The following is a 22,150-nucleotide window of genomic DNA, read 5'->3' as shown; positions in this document are numbered from 1 at the left end:
ATGTAGTTTATACACACAATGGAACAGTACACAGTGATGTAGAAGAACACAGTGATGTACTGCTACACACGAGAATGGATCTCACAGACATAACGTTGAGAGAAAGGGACCAGAACAAGTTAATCTATGGGGAGAGAGAGACATCGGAGAAGTGGGGTTTTTGCAAGGGATTGTTGACTCCAAGAGAGCATATGCCTTCTGGTGTGCTGGAAGTCTTTCAAATGTAATGGGAGTGGTGGTTACACGGGTGCATATAATCCATTGAGCTAATGCCTTGAACAAGACATACACACTTCACTGCACATAAATCACACCTCAACTTAAAAAGCAGAAAATTACCAATATTAACATTACTAAGTTTTTAAAAAATATTCAAATCAAGCAAAATTTTAAGGTAAAATATGATTGACTTTCTCTCCTATCTCTCTTCTCTTGAAGTTTTTAGTTTGGAGAATTATCATATGTACTCAGAATATATTTGTGAGATAAAAATTGTTGGCTATTTAAAAAAATATTGTGGACTAGGCGTGGTGACTCATGCCTGGAATCCCAGCACTTTGGGAGACTGAGATGGGAGGATTGCTTAAGTCCAGAAGTTCAAGACCAGCTTGAGCAACAAAGCAAGACCCTGACTCCACAAAGAAAAAAAAAAAGTAACCAGGCATGGTGGTGCATACCTACAGTCTCAGCTACTCAGGAGACTGGGGTGGGAGGATCACCTGAGCCCAGGAGTTTGTGACCCACCTGGGCAGCATAATGAAACTCTACCAAAAAAAAAAAATTAGCTAGGTGTGATGATGCACACCTGTAGTCCCAGTTACTCAGGAGGCTAAGGTGGCAGGATTGCCTGAGCCCAGGAGGTAGAGGCTGCGGTGAGCTGTGATGTGTGCCTGTACTCACAGCTACTTAGTAGACTGAGGCAGGAGGATCACTTAAGCCTAGGAGGTCAAGGCTACACCAGGCTACGGTGAGCCTGGGTGACAGAGTGGGACCCTGACTCACATAATAATAATATGCAAAGCATAATTCAGTTAAATCTACTTTGATAGATATTTTTTCATTTTTCTTTTGCAACATTGAACAATCTTTTCCTCTCCAGAGATCTCTGAGCAATAGTTTGTCCACTTATTAGAAGGTTGAGAATTTTCCATGCTTCATTTGGACCATAAGAATTTATGACAGCCTGCAGCCTGGGCAACTTGGTGAGATCTCATCTCTACAATGAATCAAAACATCAGCTGGGCATGGTGGCGCATGTCTGTAGTTTCTGCTACTTGGAAGGCTGAGGTGAAAAGATCGTCTGAGCCCAGCAGGTTGAGGCTGCAGTGGCCGTGAGCGTGTCACTGCACTCCAGTCAGGGCAACAGAGTGAGACTCCAACTCAGAAAAAAAAAAAATTATGAACGAAACCCTGCTGGCACGTAAAAACATTGAATACTCTTGGAAATATTTTAAATGCTTAATATGGCATTCCAGGCTAGGTGAGCCCATGCGCTAGATGGGACCTTTATCTACTGAACATATAGTGTATTCTGAAATACAATATTTTTAAAAATTAAAATGTTTAACAATTTACTTCAGGTTACTGATAAAACTTTAGTGACTGCTTGAGCTTAAGCCCCTCTCCTGGAATAAAATATATGTTGCTCACACCTGTAATCCCTCACTTTGGGGGGTTGAAGTGAAAGGGATTGTTTGAGCCCAGAAGTTTGAGACCAACCTAGGCAGCATAGCAAGATCTCCTCTCTACAAACCTCCACCCCCAAAATTAGCTGGGCATGGTGGTATGCCCTTGTGGACCCAGCTCCTTGGGAGGTTGAGGTAAAAGGATTGCCAGAGCCCAGTAGGTTAGGGCTGTGATGGTGCCAGTGGACTCCAGCCTGGGTGACAGAGTGAGACTCCAACTCAAAAGAAAGAGGAAGGAAGGAAGGAAGAAAGAGAGGGAGAGGGAGAGAGGGAATTTATGTTGAATGGTGTTTTCAAAATAGTTCCCAATCCAATCTACTAGGGCTGCTATAACAAAATTCCATAAATGAGATGACTCATATACAGCAGAAATGTATTTCTCATAGTTCTGGAGGCTGTGAAGTCCAAGATCGAGGCATTCACAGATCTGGTGCCTTGTGAGGCCTTGTTTCCCAGTTCGTAGATGATGTTTTTTCTCTGCATCCTCACATGGCAGAAGGCGCCTAGCTCTCTGAAGCCTCTTTTATTCCGGGCACTCATCCCATTGATAAAAGCTCTATACTCATGACCTAATCACCTCCCAAATGCCCCTCCTCCTAATACCATCACTTTGAGGGTTTGGATTTCAACATATGATTTTTTTTTTTTTTGAGTTGGAGTCTCACTCTGTTGCCCAGACTGGAGGGCAGTGGCCGCTCCCGGCCACCGCAGCCTCAACCTGCTGGGCTCCGGTGATCCTTCTGCCTCAGCCTTCCAAGTAGCCGGACTTACAGGCATGTGCTACCACGCCCGGCTGATTTTTTGATTTATTGTAGAGATGAGGTCTTGCTGCCCAGGCAGGTCTCGAACCCGCGGGCTCAGGCAATCCACTCACCTCAGCCTCCCAATGGCGCGGGATTATAGGCTGAGCCACCGAGCCCAGCTGCAACATATGATTTTTAGGGGGACTTAAACCTTCAGATTACTGCAAATGGAATTCTAAAAAGACACATCATACTCCAAGTTGTAAATTCCATGCAGTTTATTTTTATTTTCCATTTTTAAAAAATTTTGGAAAGGTTTACTCTTACCAATATTTTTATTTATTTATTTTATTCCATCTTTTTGAGAAGAATCCTTTTGACTGGGGTGAGATATGGCATTGTAGCCTAGATTTGCATTTTCCTGATGATTCATAATGCTGAGCGTTTTTTTTTTCATGTACCTACTGGCCATCTGTATGTTTTCTTCGGAAAAACATCTGTTCAGGTCTTTTGTCCATCTTTGATTGGAGTGTTTGCTATTGAACTGTTTGAGCTTCTTATATATTCTGGCTATTTATCCCTTGTCAGATGGGTAGTTTGCAGACTTCTTTTTAAAAATATATCATTTTTTTGCTTGTTTCCTTTGCTGTGCAGAAGTTTTCCAGCTTGATGTCATCCCAACTGTCTCTCTTTGCTTTTGTTGTCTGTGCTTTTGAGGTCTCTCTCTCTCTCTATCTCTCTCTCTCTCTCTCACACACACACACACACACACACACACTACTTGCCCAGATCCTGGAGCATTTTCCCAATGTTTTCTTCTAGTAGCTTCATAGTTTTGCGTCTTAGGGTTACAACTTTAATCCATTTTCACTTGATTTTTGTGTATGATGAGATAGGGGACTAGTTTCATCCTTCTGCACATCCAGCTTTTCTAGCACCATTTATTGAAAGCACCGTCCTTTCCCCTTTGTATGTCCCTAGCACCTTTGTCAAAAATGAGGTATCTGTAAGTATGTGGATTTATCTCAGGATTTTCCATTCTATTCCATTAATCTATGTGTCTGTTTTTATGCCAGAGCCATGCTGATTTGGATACCATAGCTTTGTAGTATTCTGAAGTCAGGTAACATGATGCCTCCAGCTTTGTTCCTTTTGCTCAAGATTGCTTTGCCTATTTGGAGTCTTTTGTAGTACCATATACTACTAGAGGAATGTTAAAATATATTTCTGTGAAGAATGGCATTGGCATTTTGATAGGGATTGCATTGATTTAGTAAATTGTTGTGGATACAACTGTCATTTTACTAATATTAATTCTTCCAATCCAGGAGCCAAGGCTATCTTTGTGTGTGTATGTCCTCTTCCATTTCTTTCATCATAGTTTTCTTCATATAGGTCTTTCACTTCTTTGGTTAATTTTATTCCTGGGTATCATGCAGTCTAGACAGTGCTGTGGATGTGGTAAGACACTTGACTGCAGGAATCTCTTCCTTGTGCTCTGAGGACTTGCCCTTCAGAGTCAACCCAGAATGTTCTTGGGCCCTGGATTCCCTTTCAGAATCTACTCCCACCACTCCCAGAGGAGAAAGAACAAGGAAGTGGATGTCCTCTGCAGATGTTCAGGTGAGTAGTTGTGTCTGACTGCAGCGACCTCACTCACAGATGGCTTCACCAAGCCAATATTATGTATAAGGACTCAGATGGGTTCCAAAACCATGTCATTCACCATTTCTTGAGCAAATTCATTTTTCACTGCCATCTGTCTACAGGATAGAGAATACAGATATGGCCAGTTCTCCTACTGGAATGGTTTCCCCATTTGGGAAAAGAAGACTGAAGAAACTTTCTCTCGGTCATTGGGGGAGCTCATGTTCCCAGCTTCCCTCAACTTTTCTTTTTTTTTTTTTTTGAGTTGGAGTCTCACTCTGTCGCCCAGACTGGAGTGCAGTGGCCACTTCCAGCCACCGCAGCCTCGACCTGGTGGGCTCCGGCGATCCTTCCACTTCAGCCTTCCAAGTAGCCGGAATTACAGGCATGCGCTACCAGGCCCGGCTGATTTTTTATTTATTGTAGAGATGAGGTCTCACTGCCCAGGTGGGTCTCGAACCCGCGGGCTCAGGCAATCCACTCACCTCAGCCTCCCAAAGGTGCGGGATTATAGGCTGAGCCACTGAGCCCGGCTATCCCTCAACTTTTCTACCTGACATCCATCATTCCTGAAAATCCTTGTCTCTTATGTGTTTTTAGTTAATTCACCATATGAACTAGAGTCAGAATAATGGCATTTAGAATTCCAGGATGATTGTCTGTGCCCTAAGCCTGTGCCCCTTGGGTACAGAAGCTTCTGGTATAAATTACCATGATGACAACAATGCTGAATTCATTTGGAATTTCAAAAATTTTTGTTTTGGTTTGGTTTTCAGTTTGGAGTCTAACTCTGTCGCTCAGGCTGGAGTGCAGTGGCATGCTCACAGCCATGACAGCCTCAACCCACTGGGCCCAGGCAATCCTTCAGCCTCAGCCTCCCGAGTAGCTGGGATTATAGGTGCATGTTACCATGTCCACTTAATTTTTTTTTAATTGTAGCAATGAAGTCTCACCAAGTTACCCAGGCTGGTCTCAAACTCCTGGGCTCAGGCAATCCTCTCACCTCTACCTCCCAAAGTGCTGGGATTATAGGCATGACCCCGGCTTGGTTTTGGTTTTTGAGTTGGGGTCTCATTCTGTTGCCCAGGCTGGAGTGCTGCGACACGATCACAGCACACTGCAGCCTCAACCTCCTGAGCTCAGACTGTCCCTCCACCTCTTGAGCCTCTTACGTGGATGACTAAAAGAATCTGGGCTGAAAAAGGAGATTTATGCGTTACCTTTCTCCATGGCCTTTTCCTTAGACACCACCTGGGTAGTTGACCTATTTCACTGTCAGAAGCAATGACATGAGGTTCCTGTGTGATATTTTTCCAACAATTGTAAGCTTGAAAATAAACAATTTTGAAAATCTCCAGCTCAGCATTTGGCATTTCACCAGAACTTTCCCAACTCCAAAAAGTCAAATCTGTCTTTTATTCCACTATGGAGTGCTTCATTTATCTTTCCCAGGAGAATATGGTGGCGGGGTGGATAAAAAACTAGAGAATTTGGTTCAGGGGATACATGGTGGACAGGTAAAATGATCCTAGAATAATAGTTCCTTATGAAAATTATATCAGGTCTAGATTTTTCTAGAAATATATATATATATATATATACACACATAATGATAATCTAATATACCAATTTTCGCTGTTTTTTTATTTCTTCAATAGATGACTCAATGCCAGATAAGACAGAGCAACACAGAACAGAAAGACAGAAGATCACATGTGTTTTCATATATTTACAGTATATTTACAGAATCTTGAAGAACACTGTCATAGTGTCACTATCATACTTTTCTTTTTTGAGTTGGAAGTCTCATTCTGCCACCCAGGCTGGAATACAGTGCACTATCACGGCTCACCGCAGCTTCGACCTCCTGGGTTCAGGTGATCCTTCTGCCTCAGCCTCCCAAGTAACTGGGACTACAGACACACACTACCATGTCTGGCTAATTTTTTTAAAAAATTTTTGTAGAGACGAGGTCTTGCTATGCTACCCAGGCTGTTCTCAAACTTCCGGGCTCAAGAAATCCTCTTGCTTCAACCTCCTAAAGTGCTGGGATTACAGGTGTCAGCCACCATACCCAGTCTGACATCATACTTTTTAATCAAGAGGGGGCAAAAAGATGTAAGCTGGTTTTATAGCACATGAAAATTTTATTTTTGCTTATTAAGAAGAAAAGTGATAAAAATTGATTTGATATGGTCATTTTAATTTAAAAAAGAAAAAAATAAGTCTTCACTATGGAAGAAAAAACTCAATGCTGTGGTCATATTTATGTATGTTGAGTTCTAGAAGCATAGATTTAGACTGACTTTAAATGGTCAGATTTATCTTCGTGAGACTAATCTGGAAAACTTCTATACAAATGTAAACCATCAGATAGGCAGGGTGGCAATGGGCCTGACAGGAACCTGTTTAGTTTAAATATGTTACATGTGTTTAAATATGTTACATGTGTTATTTTAACCAAAACGTTAAATGCTATTAAAATGTTCAAAATTTCCAGATAGGTCTACAAAGTAGGATGCAGTAGCCGCCTTTGTTTCTCAAACGACTCCATTACATCGGCAATGATGAAGGGTCTTTCTTTTTAAGCATTTCAAAGTGTCCCCTGAGATTAATCAGCTCCCCCAAGACTCAGGTGGTCAAACAGCTACTGAACTGCTTAAGCTGGCCCATAAATATAGTCAGACGTAGAGCAAGACAACCTGCCAACAAAGAGATGTCCCCACTGAGACCACCTGTCCTTCCGGCAGGTGTTAATAATGCCACCACCTCAGTGGAGAAATTAAGGCTCACTTGGTGTTGATTTCACACATGTGCATCTCACTGAGCTGATTGTTCTTCCTGCCTCCTTTGTGCTGTCAAATGGGAGTTTCCAAGTTCATTACCAAGGGAAAGGCCAGACTAGGATGTCTTGTCCACAGAAAGCCCCGCACCACCATTGGTTACTTTGATACAGGTTAACTCAAACAACAAAGGAACTCTGATACACTGGTAGAAAATATCAGGACCAATGACCATGACAGGTATGACAAGATCAGCTGTCACGGGGAGATAACATTCTAGGTCCAAAATTCGTGGCTGTCATTGCCAAGCTGGAAAAGCAAGGACAAAGAACTCATCACCAAACTAGAATGAAAGTGCAATGTTACCTTTTCTCTACACAAAAATAAACATCATCCTTCAGAAGTATCAATCTCATAAAAATCACTTCACTCTCCAAGTTTGCATAGTACTATATCCTAGAACATGCAAACTCATGCATGAATACTTACGGCTGTGTTGTATTTTTTTTTAATTGGGTTAATGTGGGCAACCTATTTTCTCCAACTACTGTAGTCTACAGTTGACAGTTTATGATTGCCTCAAGCTCATGAAGCAGTCTTAGTGCCCCTATGTAATATTTTAGTTAGTTGGATGCCTATCCCATTCTAGCTCTCCTAATAGACTGCAAGATTATTAAGGAGAGGAAGTATATGTTCCTTATTCTTGGACTGAATCAGTTTAGGGTTAAGATCATGTTGTTGTTGCTGTTGTTTATACCACCACAGTTCCTGTTCGCGTGATGCCAGTATGGCTGCAGTGAGAAAGGCTAAAACAGAGCCCCTGGGAATTCCACCATGTATGTACCCACATCTACAACACATATCACTCTCTCTACATCCAGGGATTGCCTCAACATCGCAAGTGATGAATTGGCTAGTAGTCACCAATTCTGTCATGATTGAAGGTTTGTGTCGCCTCGAAAATACATGTTGGAACTTAATTTCCTTTTCAGGAGTATAGAAGAGGTAAGGGCTGGGCATGGTGGCCCATGCCTGTAATCCCAGCACTATGGGAGGCCAAGGCGGGCAGATTGCCTGAGTTCGGAGTTCAAGACCAGCCTGGACAACATGGCAAGACCTTGTCTCCACACAAAAATAAAAAATTTAGCCAGGCATGGTGGTGCATGCCTATAATGCCAGCTACTTGGGAGTCTAAGGTAGGAGAATCACTTGAGCCCAGGAAATCAAGACTGCAATGAGCCATGATCATGTCCCTGCACTTCAGCCTGGGCAACAGAGTGAGACCTCAACTGAAAGAAAAAAAAAAAGAGGTAGGCCCTTGAGGAGATGACGGGGTCATGAGAACTCCTCTGTCATGAGTGAGACTAAGGCTCTTATCTAAAAGGCTTCACCCAGGGTTCAGCCCTTTTTGCCCTTCCACCTTCTGCCATGGGAGGACACAGAACAAGATGACATCTTGGAAGCAGAGAAAGCAGCCCTCACCAGACTCCAAACCTGTTGACACCTTGATCTTGAAGTTCCCAACCTCCAAAACTGTGAAAAATAAATTTCTGTTCTGTATAAACTCCCCAGTTTCAGGTCTGATGTTATAGCAGTACAAATGGACTAAGACAGTTGTATAGGCTTGACTACTGAAAAGAGTCGGTATAGCACTAGCCCGTGCTACAGTGACAGATACCTTAATCTCTATAGCGTATCTGAGCAAAAGTTTATCTTCTATTCACAAAGCATGATGCAAGGTTCCTCTCCAGGGGATGTTTTCCTTGATGTCGGGGCTCAAGATAGAGGCCGCCTTCATCTTGTGACTCCTCTGGGTCAAAACAGTCACCCCCAAAGGAGAAGAAGAGCGTGGAACAGCTAGGCTTGTTTTTAACTGCCTTGAGCTAGAGATGACAAAAGTCCCTTTTTCCCAGGACTTATTATCCTGACCATGATACGTGACCCCAACTCAACTATGTGTGCTGGGGAGCGCATGGGATATTTGGTGAACATTGCTATCTCAAGTATACGACTGACTTTTTAAAAATGCAACCGAGGACCAGTTACAGAATGTCACTTGTATAGGAAGATGGCTATCCCAACAAGGTATATGCCAATGATGTAATGTTTTATTGTGTAAATTAATTAGAGCTCCACATTTTCTATTAAAGTAAGATCCATAGTCATGCAATTGCAAGGAAAGCAAGTCCTATAAAGAAAATGTGTGCTTTGTACTTCACACAAAGCCGTGAGGTGGTATGACTTGGTTTTGGAAGGAAGTTCTTAAAATAATATATCAGGCTCATCTGCTGGGACCGTCCCTTCTGCTGCAGCATGCTACTGCCCAGTTTTCTATCTCTTATAATAGTAACCAGCTTCGAAGCCAAAATAAACTCTCTAGTTCTCTAGAACACCCCATCTGCCTCATCCTTCAACACCAGGAGTCCTTCCAAAGTTCTTAATGGCTGAGACAACACATACTATAAATCAATTGTCATGTGGCTTCATTCCATCAGGGCTAAAAAGATGTGCCCATTTCATCATTATTGCAAGAATAAACTTTTTCATATCATCTAGAGTCTTTCCCAGATCACCTGCTTCAAGACTATCTTAGGTTCAGACCGGTTTGGGATTATTTTCACATGGGAATGGGAATGTGAAAATAATCCCAAACTGGTCTGAACCTCTAAAGACATTCCATTGGGGTCCAAATAATGTCAAGAGAGATTGTCATAAAAATATTTTACATCATTTAGAAATGCATCTATTGTATTAATATGCACACAGGTATCATTTCTTCACAGCCCTTTCTTAGTTCACATCTCTAGGAGAAGAAAAAAAAGAATTGCAAAGTTCTAATTTTGTCAATAATAAGTAATGTTTTACAACTCACAATTCTGATAACGCCTTAAAGGCTATGGCCAAAAAACATGAAAACCACACCAAGGTTCTACCAATATTAGAGATATTTTAAAATTCAAAGATAAAAACATAATCCAAAAATGGCATGCAGTCAACTCTCTGTCCTCTCATGAGTTCTCCCTAGTGACACAAATGAAACTTTAGTTCTCTCCCATGTGTTTTATGAAGGCATCATATTCAAATCAAAGAACCAGAGCTGAGAAGTGCCAGCAGCTGGCAAGTGGCACCAAAACAACTTCTCTTTTCCAAATTTTTGCAATCGCTAAAATTGAGAAATGGTTTCCCAGCACCAGAGAGAAAACACACACACACACACACACACACACACACACACACACACACACACACACACACACACGTACACACGCATAGAGACAAGCATTCCCTACAGAACGTGTTTGTGCGGTCTCTTGTCTTTCACTGGATTCATTCACAGCATCAGTGAAGATGCTTTTGTCTGGGAATTGGAGAAAACACAATCCATATTATCTTAAATGACAGGGGAAACTAATCGACTCATATCATTACTGAAGTCTAGAGCAGTGCTTCTCCAGATATGTGTGGAGAAAGACAGTCGGACAGTCGCTGTTGTTTTTATATTGTTGTTTGTTTTTCAACTCAGATGGCTACATTGTCCAAAGAATAGAATTTGTGTAGTGTGTACAACTTGTAACTCACCCCCTTGTTGGACAATCCCCAAACTCGTCTATATCCTTTTTGGCTAGACGAGTCCACTGGTCACACACTTAGATGTACTAGGAATGTCAAATGCCTACAAAAATGTCTGTGTTTATGTCATCAGAGAATGCTAACAAACAATTCACGGATGGCTTACACCCCTCATTTGGAAGGGCATCGGCCTGGTTCTTGTTTTATCTCCCCGACACTCTAAGTTGCTCTCCTCTGTGTCCCAGCCAGCTGCCTAGTTGGACTGGTATGGAGATGTGTGTGAGAGTTCTGGTCTCCTATGTGACAAGATCCAGAAGAGAAAGAAGGTCACTTCATAGTTATGGCAAAGAGCAAAGAAGAACTCTCCTCGAAGTCTCCAGCCAACTCTACATTTCTCATTGTTCTTAATCGGGTCACATTTCTATTCCTGAGCTCAGGACAGACAAAGAGAAGGCGATTACTCTCGGAGCAATTGGTCCACTCCTGGAGCCGGGGGAGGGGTGGGGATTTATTCCTTGGGGCACATGGGTTGCATAGGAGAGATAGGCTATTAGAAATAAAATTGAGTTTATGTGGCAAAGGAGGGAAGGAGGAATGATTGCTAGCTAGATAATCAATGTTGAAAGTATCTGAACTAGGCTTTTGCATAATTATTAATTAGTCCATCAAAGGGTATTATTAAGTAGTCATTAATTTAGTAGCTATGTATTGAACTTGGGCACACAGAGAGCCTGACTCATCCCAAAATTTCAAGATGAGGAAAGGATCTTCTTGATTCAACTTCCTCCAGTCATTGTCACCAAGAGGACAAGATTTCAGAGAAAAATTCTGACTGCTTAAAGAAGGAAATATATAAAAGAATGAAAGAGGGACCAGAGGGTAGTGGCTCATGCCTGTAATCCCAGCACTTTGGGAGGCTGAGGCAGGAGATTGCTTGAGCCCAGGAGCTCAAGACCAGCCTGAACAACAAAGTGAGACCTCATCTCTACAAAAAAATGTTAAAAATTAGCCAGACATGGTGGTGCGTGCCTGTAGTCCCAGCTACTGGCGAAGCTGAGGCAGAAGGATCACCTGAGCCCAGGAGGTCGAGGCTGCAGTAGCTGTAAGCACACCACTGCACTCCAGCCTGGGCAACAGAGTGAGACCCTGACCCAAAAAAAAAAAGAAAAAAAGAAAGAAAAAGAAAAAAGTTAAATGGTAAATATTTATGCTATATACATTTCATCAAAATTTAAAATGTTGCCGGGCACGGAGGCTCATGCCTATAATCCCAGCACTTTGGAAGGCCGAGGTGAGAGGATTGCCTGAGCCCACGGGTTCAGGACCAGCCCGGATAACTTGGCAAGACCTCATCTCTACAATAAATCAAAAAAGTAGCCAGGCGTGGTGGTGTACACCTGTAGTCCCAGCTACTTGGAAGGCTGAGGCAGAAGGATCACCTGAGCCCAGTAGGTCGAGGCTGCTGTGGCCTTGAGCGTGCCACTGCACTCCAGCCTGGGCAACAGAGTGAGACTCCTACTCAAAAAAAAAAAAAATTTAAAAATGTCTTGCCTGGGCACCATGATGAGACCTCATCTCTACAATAAACCAAAAAAATTAGCCAGATGTGGTGGCACATGCTTATAGTCCCAGCTACTTGGAAGACTGAGGTGGAAGGATCAGCTGAGCCCAGCAAGTCAAGGCCGTGGTAATCATGCCACTGCATTCCAGCCTGGGCGATAGAGTGAGACTTCGACTAAAAAAAAAAAAAAAGTATCTTAAAGTTTTATATGTGTTATACTAGTAGTATTACTCAGTTTAATGACAGGTCTTACAGGTATCAGGTGTGTTCTCTGTTCCCAGGAACTCCAATATATGTTGAGCGTTAATAGCAATGTAGTAAGCCACTATAAGTGAAGGCTCAGGTAAGTGCTGGTTAGTCAAGGATAGGGAAATTTTCCAGACAGAGTGTAACTTAAGATCCTTCTAGAGTAAAGAGAAGAATTTGACTGAGAGGAGGTATGAATAACATTTGATCTAACAACACTCTGAGGAGAATTAGACTTCTAACTGATTTTAGACTTAAATCTGCTTGAGGTGGAGTCAAGAATCTGGTATTTTCTGTCTTACCTTATGGTTTCCCACCACCTTGCATACTTTTGTAAGTAAATCTTCCTTGAATTATCCAAATCTGGGTGAACTATCTGTGTCTTACTGGGGCCCTGACTGATATATGGAAGAAAATTATAAGCCCTCAAATTTGCATTCAGCCCTGGGAAAAATTAAAAAGAAAACTATAGGTCATATGATGTTTGATGAGAAGCCTTTAGAGTGAATTATACATTAACATATAATTTGCAAACTCAAAAAAGTGTTGATTATTGCTCTTCTCATTAAGATAAGAAGAATAGGTTAGTCTTTCAGGGCAAAAAGCAAGATGGAAAAAAAGGGAAAGTGGTTCTGGATGTGGGAAAAGGAAGCTATCCAGAATATTCCACAGCTCTTATTCCTCAATCTCTTCCCACCAAACCAACCCCTCTCCTTCCCCACAGTTGAGGAGGGATCCTCAGCTGATACCAGGGAAATGACTGACGAAAACATTACAGAAAGACTGTAAGATGCATCAGCTGTGATACTTTGAGCTGTAAAAAGAATAGACCCAACTAATAGAAGTTAAAATAAGAAAGTCCAGCCGGGCATGGTGGCTCATGCCTGTAATCTCAGCACTTAGCGAGGCCAGGGCGAGAGGAGTTCGAGACCAGCCTGGGCAGCATGACAAGATCTCGTCTCTACAATACATCAAAATATTAGCTGGGTGTGGTGGTGCACACCTCTAATCCCAGTTATTTGGAAGGTTGAAGTGGAAGGATTGCCTAAACCCAGCAGGTTGAGGCTGCAGTGAGCTATGATGGTGCTAATGCAATATAGCCTGGGTGACAGAGTGAAACTCCAACTCAAAAAAAAAAAGTCCAGAAGAAAGACAGGTTCAAGACTAGGTAAAACCATAATTCCACTCTGTCCTGAAGAGGACAGGAGTTTTTTCCATCTCGGAAGCACAAAAGCAAAGTCTCCCCTTGGCTTCAACATGGCTGCAGAAGTTCCAGGTATGACACACTAACTCGACAACATCTAGTCAAGAATCGCAGCATTTTACTCTATGGGGTGTTTTCATTGGTTTTAAGGTCAATCATGACTCACCCCCTGAGACTGTGAAGATGCCACAGATTAAAGGCTCTGCCAACCAGGAAAATGTGGGGATGGCTGCAGGATACGATCCAAAATGCTCGTCTCAAGAGGGGGTAATACAAAGCCTCAAAGAAGAGGCTTTCTCATAGCTTCTTCTTTCTTCCCCCACAAACTGGAGAGACCCCCAAAGTAAAATTTTTAATGAGAGGAAGATGAGAAAGTTTTCTTCTTTTCCACATCCCTACCTTTAAGGAAATGCATTTGGGACTTTCCAGATAATCCCCTTCTTAAACTCATTCATTCGACAAACATCACTGAGAACTTACTGTGCCCAACTTTGGAGACATAAAATAAATAAGACAAAGTCCTTGAATTCTAGGAGCTGCCAAGTGAAGTTGGGAGGGTGATAGTGAAGAAAATATTCTTGAGGGACAAACCTCAATCAGAGAGTGAACAAAAGGGGTTGAGAGCTGCCTTCCGCTCTGGAGAGCTGGAGAGGGTACTGGTTGTCAACAAAAGGAAGCCCAGGTGACAGTCGCTGAAGACTCATCTTAGGCTGGACACGGTGGTGGCTCATGCCTATAATCCCAGCTCTTTGGGAGACTAAGGTGAGAAGATTGCCTTAGCCCATGGGTTCGAGACCAGTCTGGGCAACATGGCGAGACCTCATCTCTACAATAAATCAAAAAAAGTTAGCCGGGCACAGTGGCACACGCCTGTAGTTCCAGCTACTTGGAAGGCTGAGGCTAAAGGATCGCCTGAACCCTGCAGTTCGAGACTGCAGAGGCCATGAGGGTGCCACTGCACTCCAGCCTGGGCAACAAAGTGTGACTCTAACTCAAAAAAAAAAACAAAACAACTCATCTTAGACACCAACTTTAGAAGGAAGAAGCAAAGACCTACCAAGGGTAGAAAGGCATCAAGGAAACAGGGCAAAGCTTCTTCAGGCAAAGACTGTGTGTTTGCCAGAAGCCCTCCCTGAGCTGTGTCTAAGGAACTTGCATGGAACGGTGAAGCTTCATGCAAGACACCCCCTAAAAACAAGGTGGGGGGGGGACACAGCTGGACATCCCAGCCAATGGACATCAGGAGCAAAGAACCAGGAGCAAAGATGGAGGTTCAAAGGCAAACGCATACACGTGAGGTGGGCATAGAATAGAAATGAGATCTAGACACGCCACCAGGTCATAAGTGAACGAATGGTGCTAACAATGACTGTGAAGATGATGAAAAGAACGCAACATCCCATCCTGATTGATGGCTGTGGTCACTTTCACAAGTCGATGTAGGTGAGTGCAGGTCTTCCCCGGACTACTCTCACAGCACCACCTACAGGTAAACCCAGGAAAGACCTGGCCTTTTGAATCCCTTGACCCATAAAGAGTGAAGACTTGTTTGATGCTTTTAAGTGAGATGTTGTTCAATATTTAGCTAGGGACTTGCAGTTGGTTTCTCATCCATACCAACATTGAGTGCTAACCATTCTGTCTGAAATGTTCCCAGCTTGGAAAATTGCACCACCCCACAAGTTAATCAGCTTTTCTATACATAGTTTCTCCTAGTATATAATTACTGGCCAGGCTTTATATTATTTTAGGATAGTGTCAGCAGCTAATTGTGGTACAGTCTGAATGCTTTGAAATGAGCTCGGCTGACTAGGAGAATAGCTCAGCAATTTTAGGGCTGTGTGTGCATCATTTTAAAAGTCTATTGTTTAGCAGGACACTGAACATGGCAGATTCATGGTGGAGTCCGATTCAATGGGAATCTGACCTGCCTCACACTTCACTTTGAACTTCACAAGCTGCTCATTCTTTGGGACCAACTTGCCACACACTCAATTCCCAATGGACATTTGAGCTGGTCCACGTGTAGAGGGCCCTCAAGCCCTGGCATACAGCTGAACCCCTAAAAGGGTTAGAGGCTCACAAAAATCAACTCATTTGGACTGTCCAGGGGAGAGTGTCATTTCTCACCTCAGTTTTCCTTTAAGGGGAGGGAATTTCTTTTCCATTTCCTTGGAGACTAAAATACAGGATGAACCCTTCTGGTCTCTTCTGGCTTCCTTCTCTACTATTCTATAGGGTACAGGACAGTGTCTGGTGGATGTATTTGGAAAAAGGAATAAACATTACTGATTCAGCCACTGGCACATGCTTTATCCATACTCTGTTTCAGGATACAATCATTCTCTTCCACAGAAGCAACTTGCCCCTGTAGAGGAAGCCCGCACTTATTCAGGTCAAGTAGTGTAGTCCTGGCCAGGCATGGCAGCTCACGCTTGTAATCCCAGCACTTTGGGAGCCCAAGGTGAGAGGACTGCTGAGCCCAGGAGTTCGAGACCAGCTTGGGCAACATTGCAAGGTCTTCTCTCTACAACAAAAATTAAAAAATCAGTCAGGCGTGCAGATATACACCTGTAGTCTCAGTTACTCTAGAGGCTGAGATGGGAGGATCACTTGAGCCCAGGAGTTTGAGGTTGCCAAGAGCCATGACTGCACCACTGCACTCCAGCCAGGATGACAGAACAGATCCTAACAACAACAACAACAACAAAAATTAAGTAGTGTTGTCCCAACGATTAAGAAAATAACATAAATTCTACATCTTGATTCAACCGAAATTGTAATGTGACTCCAGTAGGAAGATAGGAGACAGGAAGCAGTACAAAAAGGCAAAAAGTCTATCTCCAGAGTAGAAGTTAATAGGTGGTCAGGTGTGGGGGCTCATGCCCATAATTCCAGCATTTGAAGAGGCTGAGACAAGAGGATCGCTTGAGCCCAGGAGTTTGAGAGCAGCCTAGGAAACATAGCAAGACCTCATCTCTACAAAAAGATTTTTAAAACTTAGCCAGGTTTGGTGGTATGCCTGTAGTCCCAGCTACACAGGAGGCTGAAAGAGGAGAATCACTTGAGCCCTGGAGGTCGAGGCTGCAGTGAGTTGTGATCGTGTCACTCACTGTAGCCTGGGCAACAGAGTGAGATCCTGACTCGAAAGAAGGAAGGAAAGAAAGAAAGAAAAAAGGAAGAAAGGAAGGAAGGACGGAAGGAAGGAAGGAAAGAAGGGAGGAAGGAAGGGAGGGAGGAAGGAGAGAAAGAAGGAAGGAAGGAAGGAAAGAAAGAAAGAAAGAAAGAAAGAAAGAAAGAAAGAAAGAAAGAAAGAAAGAAAGAAAGAAAGAAAGAAAAAAGAGTTCATAGATAATGTCTAAAATTAATGAGTCAAAAGATGCCACCATAATATATATTTATATTATTCAGAAATATAGAACAGGATAAATGCCAGAAGAGACAGCTAAAATTGTCTTAAGCAGTTGCCAGTGGGGAGAGAAATTACAGAGAGTGGGGAAAGTGGGTGTCTTTGTCAGCTGGGCTGCCTGAACCAAATACCACAGGCTGGGGATGAACAACAGACATTTATCTCTCACATTTCTAGAGGCTGGAATCGCAAGAGCAAAGTGCCAATAAGTTTGGTTCCTGGTGAGGATTCTCGTCCTGGCTTGTAGACAGCTGCCCTCTCACTGCGCTCACATGGCTCTTCTGTTGGCCTGGAGAGACAGCAAACTCTGGTGTCTCCTACTCCTCCTCTTATAAGGTCACCCGCCCTATGGGATTAGGGCCCCACCCTCATATGTGGAGAGCAAGCAGATTGGTGTTTGTTAGTGAAAGAAAGGGGCTCCAGAGACACACGAGGGGGATCCCAGAAACCCTGGAATTTATTTTAAAATGCGTATCTATCCTTACATGTTTAAACTCAGTCACCTTCAAAGCACTCTCTGCTTGATGTAGTACACCTATCAAGATGCTTTTTCCACTGCTCAAAACAGTTCTTGAACTTGTCCGTGTTGATGTCTGTTCTTGCTTCTGCCATTTTTTGTTTCATTTCTTCCACATCAGCAAAATATTCCTCTTTGGGGACTTTTTTCATTCAGGAACACTCAAAATAAGTCACTCGGGATGAGATGGGGTGAATAGGGAGGGCGGGGCAGCACAGGCGTCATGTAATTTAGGGTCAAAAACTGTCGAACGCTCAGCGTGGTGTGACAAGTTTGCTTGTAACTCACCCATCATGAAATGGGCAAATGCGTTGAAAGAATCCCCCCCCCCCCAAAATTCACTGAAGCTGAACGCAGCCTCTCACAATGCTCGCAGAAACACTGATGCCAGTGGGTTCCTAGTGCACTTATCTAGCGAGGAAAGCCTGTACTGCAAGGGCCCGCCTGCCAGAAAATGATTCCATGTTGTTTTGAGTCCTCCCTGGAAGATGCTAGCAGAAGACAATTGAGAAGGACTCTCCCTTAATTAAACTTTAGTCAAGTTCCTCAGCCCTCTTCTCAACTAGGCCATGACCGTGACCTGCTGAAACTACTTTTAGCAAAGAATCTTGCTAAGTCAGTTTATCAAGAATTCCCACAGCCTGATAGCCAATCAAGCTCCTCTTCCCTCACCGTTGAAATGAATCAGCTCCTCTTCCTTGTCCCCTTGGTACCTAACCAGTCCTCTTAGTAATTTTCCATCCACTCCCACACGTTGCCTGTTGGCTCTAAGTTCCCACTTGTCCCTGTTGTTTTTAGAGTTTAGTTTAATTTCTCTCCCCTGTTGCAATAGTCTTGAATAAAATCTTTCTTGCTGTTTTTAACAAGTGTCAGAATAATGTCCCTTTAACACAACATAAAGCAGACTTTTAAATTGCCATTCAGTTTCATCCATGTGGTAAGATAGAACATTTCACAGAGGCAAGAGGACTGCTTTAGTCCAGGAGTTCAAGACCAGGCTGGGCAACGTAGTGAGACCTCTTCTCAACAAAAAAGTTTAAAAATTAGCCAGGTATGGAGGCATGTGCCTGTAGTCCCAGCTATTTGGAGGCTGAAGTGGAAGAATTGCCTGAGCACAGGAGGTCGAAGCTACCGTGAGCCATGATCATGCCACTGCACTCTAGCCTGAACAAAAGAGTGAGACCCTGACTCTTGAAAGAAAGAAAGAAAGAAAGAAAGAAAGAAAGAAAGAAAGAAAGAAAGAAAGAAAGAAAGAAAGAAAGAAAGAAAAGAAAAGAACATTTTAAGCCTGTAAACCAAATTTAAAGTAGAACAAATTCTTCTGTCATCAAATAACAAGCCCCCTACCCAGCCCACACATATTTATGTCTTGCTTTCCTTCTGTGGTAAAACAGTTTCTGAAATGACTCCCTAGGACCCCCACCTCCAGGTATCCACACCCTGTGGAATCTCCTCACTCTGTGCAGGCTAGAACTAGTGACTAATGAAAGAAGATGACAAAAGCAATGGCACAGCCAGGTGCAGTGGCTCACGCCTGTAATCCCAACACTTTGGGAGACGGAGGCAGGAGGATTACCCGTGCTCAGGGGTTCGAGATCAGCTTGAGCAACATGGTGAGACCTTGTCTCTACAATAAATAAATAAAAAATCAGCCAGGTGTGGCGGTACATGCCTGTAGTTCCGGCTACTTGGAAGGCTGAGGCAGAGGGACTGCCTGAGCCCAGCAGGTCGAGGCTGCGGTGGCTGTGAGCATGTACTGCACTCCATCCTGGGTGACAGAGTGAGACTCTAACTCAAAAAAATAAAAAAGGAAAAAAGCAACGGGGCATCACTTTTGCCATGGGATTTAAAGAGCCCCCTGACTTGGTTGCAGCCTCTCTTTCTTGCCTTCTTGGCTGGCTTGTTTTGATGAAGTAAGTTGCTGTGCTGGAGATGCCTGTGTGCCAGGGAACTGGAGATGGACTCTGACCAAACAGCCAGCATGAAACTGATGACTCCAGTCAACAGCCTACAAGGAACTGAATCCTGCCATCCACCACATGTATGAGCTTGGAAGTGGCTCCTTCTCCAGGAGAGCCCTAAAGTAACCTTAGCCCTAAACAACACTTTGCTTATGGCCTGTGAGTGACCCTGAAGTGGAAGACCTGGCTAAGCCTATCCAGATTCTTGACCCACAGAAGGTATGTGATAATAAATACTTCTGGGCCAGGCGTAGTGACTCACAACCATAATCCCAGCATTTTGGGAGGATGAAGAGGGAGGATTGCTTGCACCCAGGAGTTCAAGACCAGCCTGGGCAACATAGTGAGATCGCATCTCTATTAAAAATAAAATGAAATAAAGAAATAAATACTTCTTAAGCTACTATGTCATGGCATGATTTGTTATACAGCTGATCACCAATACATCTTCCATGGCCTTATCATTGATCAAAGCTTTTTGTGGGTAACTTAATTAAAACAGAGACCAGTATGACACATAAATTTTGGGTCGTTTAAGGACACATAGAATCCACTCCAGGCCATGCCTATAATCCCAGCACTTTGGGATGCTGAGGCAGGAGGATTATTTGAGTCCAGGATTTCAAGACCAGCCTGGGCAACATAGTGAAACAACATAGTAAAATAAAAATAATTAGCCAGACACGGTGGCATGTGTCTGTACTCCCAGTTTTTCTGGAGACTGAGGCAGAGGGATCACCGGAGTCCAGGAGGTCAAGGTTGCAGTAAGCCACTGCACTCCAGTCTGAGTGATACAGTGAGACACTGATTCAAAAAAAAAAAAAAATCTACTCCAGCATTCTGGGCAAGTAATGTCCCAGTTTAAACCTGACTGGGAAAAAAAAAATGTCCATGCAAATTTCTGACTCCAATATTTTAATATCTTCTCCTTTCTGAATATTGTCTGCTTCTGTCACATGAAAAAGCATATTCTAAAACAAGGGCATGGGGCTGGGGGTGTCGAGGAACAAAAGATGTTTGACATCCCTCTGAAATTTACAAATCCTCCCTGGCTTTCCAGAATTATGTTTATTCACTCAACATTCAGCAATCACTATGCTGGCACTATTCTGGTTATTGAGACAGCAATAACTAAGAGAGGCAAGGCATTGGTCCTCACAGAGCTCACATTTTAGTGAAGGGGACAATAAACAACAAAGTAAATACATAATATAATGTCAGACGGTGAGATATGCTAGCAATACAAGTCAAATGAAGTAAGGAAGACATCGAACGGCAGAACGACTTTGGAAGGAGGGATGGTGTTTTGGGTAGGGTGGCCCAAGGTAAGCGCTCAACTAGGGCACTGTTTAAGCAGAGACTAAATAGCGAAGCAGGCCATTAGGAGATCTGACCAGAGTGTTCCAGTCTAAGGAAAAAGTAAGTGCAAAAACTCTGATGCAGGAATACACTTGGAATGTCAAGGAATATCGAGACGGTTGGGAGCCTTGGCTCACACCTGTAATCCCAACGTTCTGGAAGGTCGAGACGGGAGGATCAGTTGAGCCCAGGAGTTCGAGACCAGCCTAGGTGACACAGCAAGACTTCGTCTCTAAAACTAAAAAAATAATTAGCCAGGCATGGTGGCACGGGCCTGTAGTCCCAGTTACTCAGAAGGCTGAGATGGGAAGATCGCCTGAGCCCAGGAGGTTAAGATTGTGGTGAATTGTGATCGTGCCACTGCATTCCAGCCTGGGCCACAAAGTGAGACCCTGACTGGAAAAAAAAAAGATTCCAGGTGTAAAGACCTGGTGCTTTTTATCCTATTCTTTCTACCTCTCTATCCATATAGGAAATAGCTCAGTTATTCTACAGCAATTCATGCAAAAGGAAAGTCCCTTCACTTATTTATGGCCATATGAGATTATTCTGCCTTGGGGAGATAAAAATCAGATCTCTGTTTTGTACTCAAGAAGAAGATTAAAATGTTTTCCTGCTTTGTGTGGATAAAATAGGCCTCTTATAATTCATAAGAGGCCTCTGTGGTCTCGGGTCTTTGCCGTCTGGTCTTCTTAATACTCTTCAGCAAAGCAGCAAGGCTCCAGCCTCAGAGTCAGGGTCAATATCACTTTCATTATTTTATGTGAAGAGGTCTGTTCACACAGTCCTTAAACCTACATCCAATCAATTCATTTAAAAGGGAGGGGGGAAAAGTCCTCTTCATCTCTGGGATGAGGGCCAAGGACTGAGATATCCTGTGGGCTGGAAAGGAAAAGTTTAAACCAAAGTACAGATTTAAGCTTTTAATCCATTGATTTCATTAAGCTAAGAGGCTTAGATCGAAACCAGTCTCATTGGTTGTGAAGACTAGAAATAAATAAACAAAGTTAATTACATGTTTACCACAAAGCAATTATCAGACATCATCTGAGGATGCTTGAGGGGAAGGCATATGTATGAGGAAGAAAGGGGGTGTTGCCACTTCTTTCTTTTTTTTTTATTTTTTGAAATGGAATCTCACTCTGTGCCCAGACTGGAGGGCAGTGGCACAATCACAGCTCACCGCAGCCTTGGACTCTGAGCTCAAACAATCCTCCCTTCTCAGCCTCCTGAAGAGCTGGGACTACAAGGCACAAGCCATAGCACCCGGCTAATTTTTCGATTTTTTTTGTAGAGACAAGGTCTCGCTATGTTGCCCAGGCTGATGTCAAGCTCCTAGGCTCAAGCAATCCTCCCACTTCAACCTCCCAAAGTGCTGGGATTGCAGGTGTGAGCCACTGCATCCGGCCACATTTCTTCCTTCCAATGGACATTTTTGTAAAACTTGGAATTTACTTGGGCAGCA

This window comes from Carlito syrichta, unplaced genomic scaffold (assembly GCF_000164805.1).
Source record: "Carlito syrichta isolate Samal-C Ts95f unplaced genomic scaffold, Tarsius_syrichta-2.0.1 Scaffold315847, whole genome shotgun sequence".
Taxonomy (NCBI): domain Eukaryota; kingdom Metazoa; phylum Chordata; class Mammalia; order Primates; family Tarsiidae; genus Carlito; species Carlito syrichta.
This window is presented reverse-complemented; position numbering follows the sequence as displayed.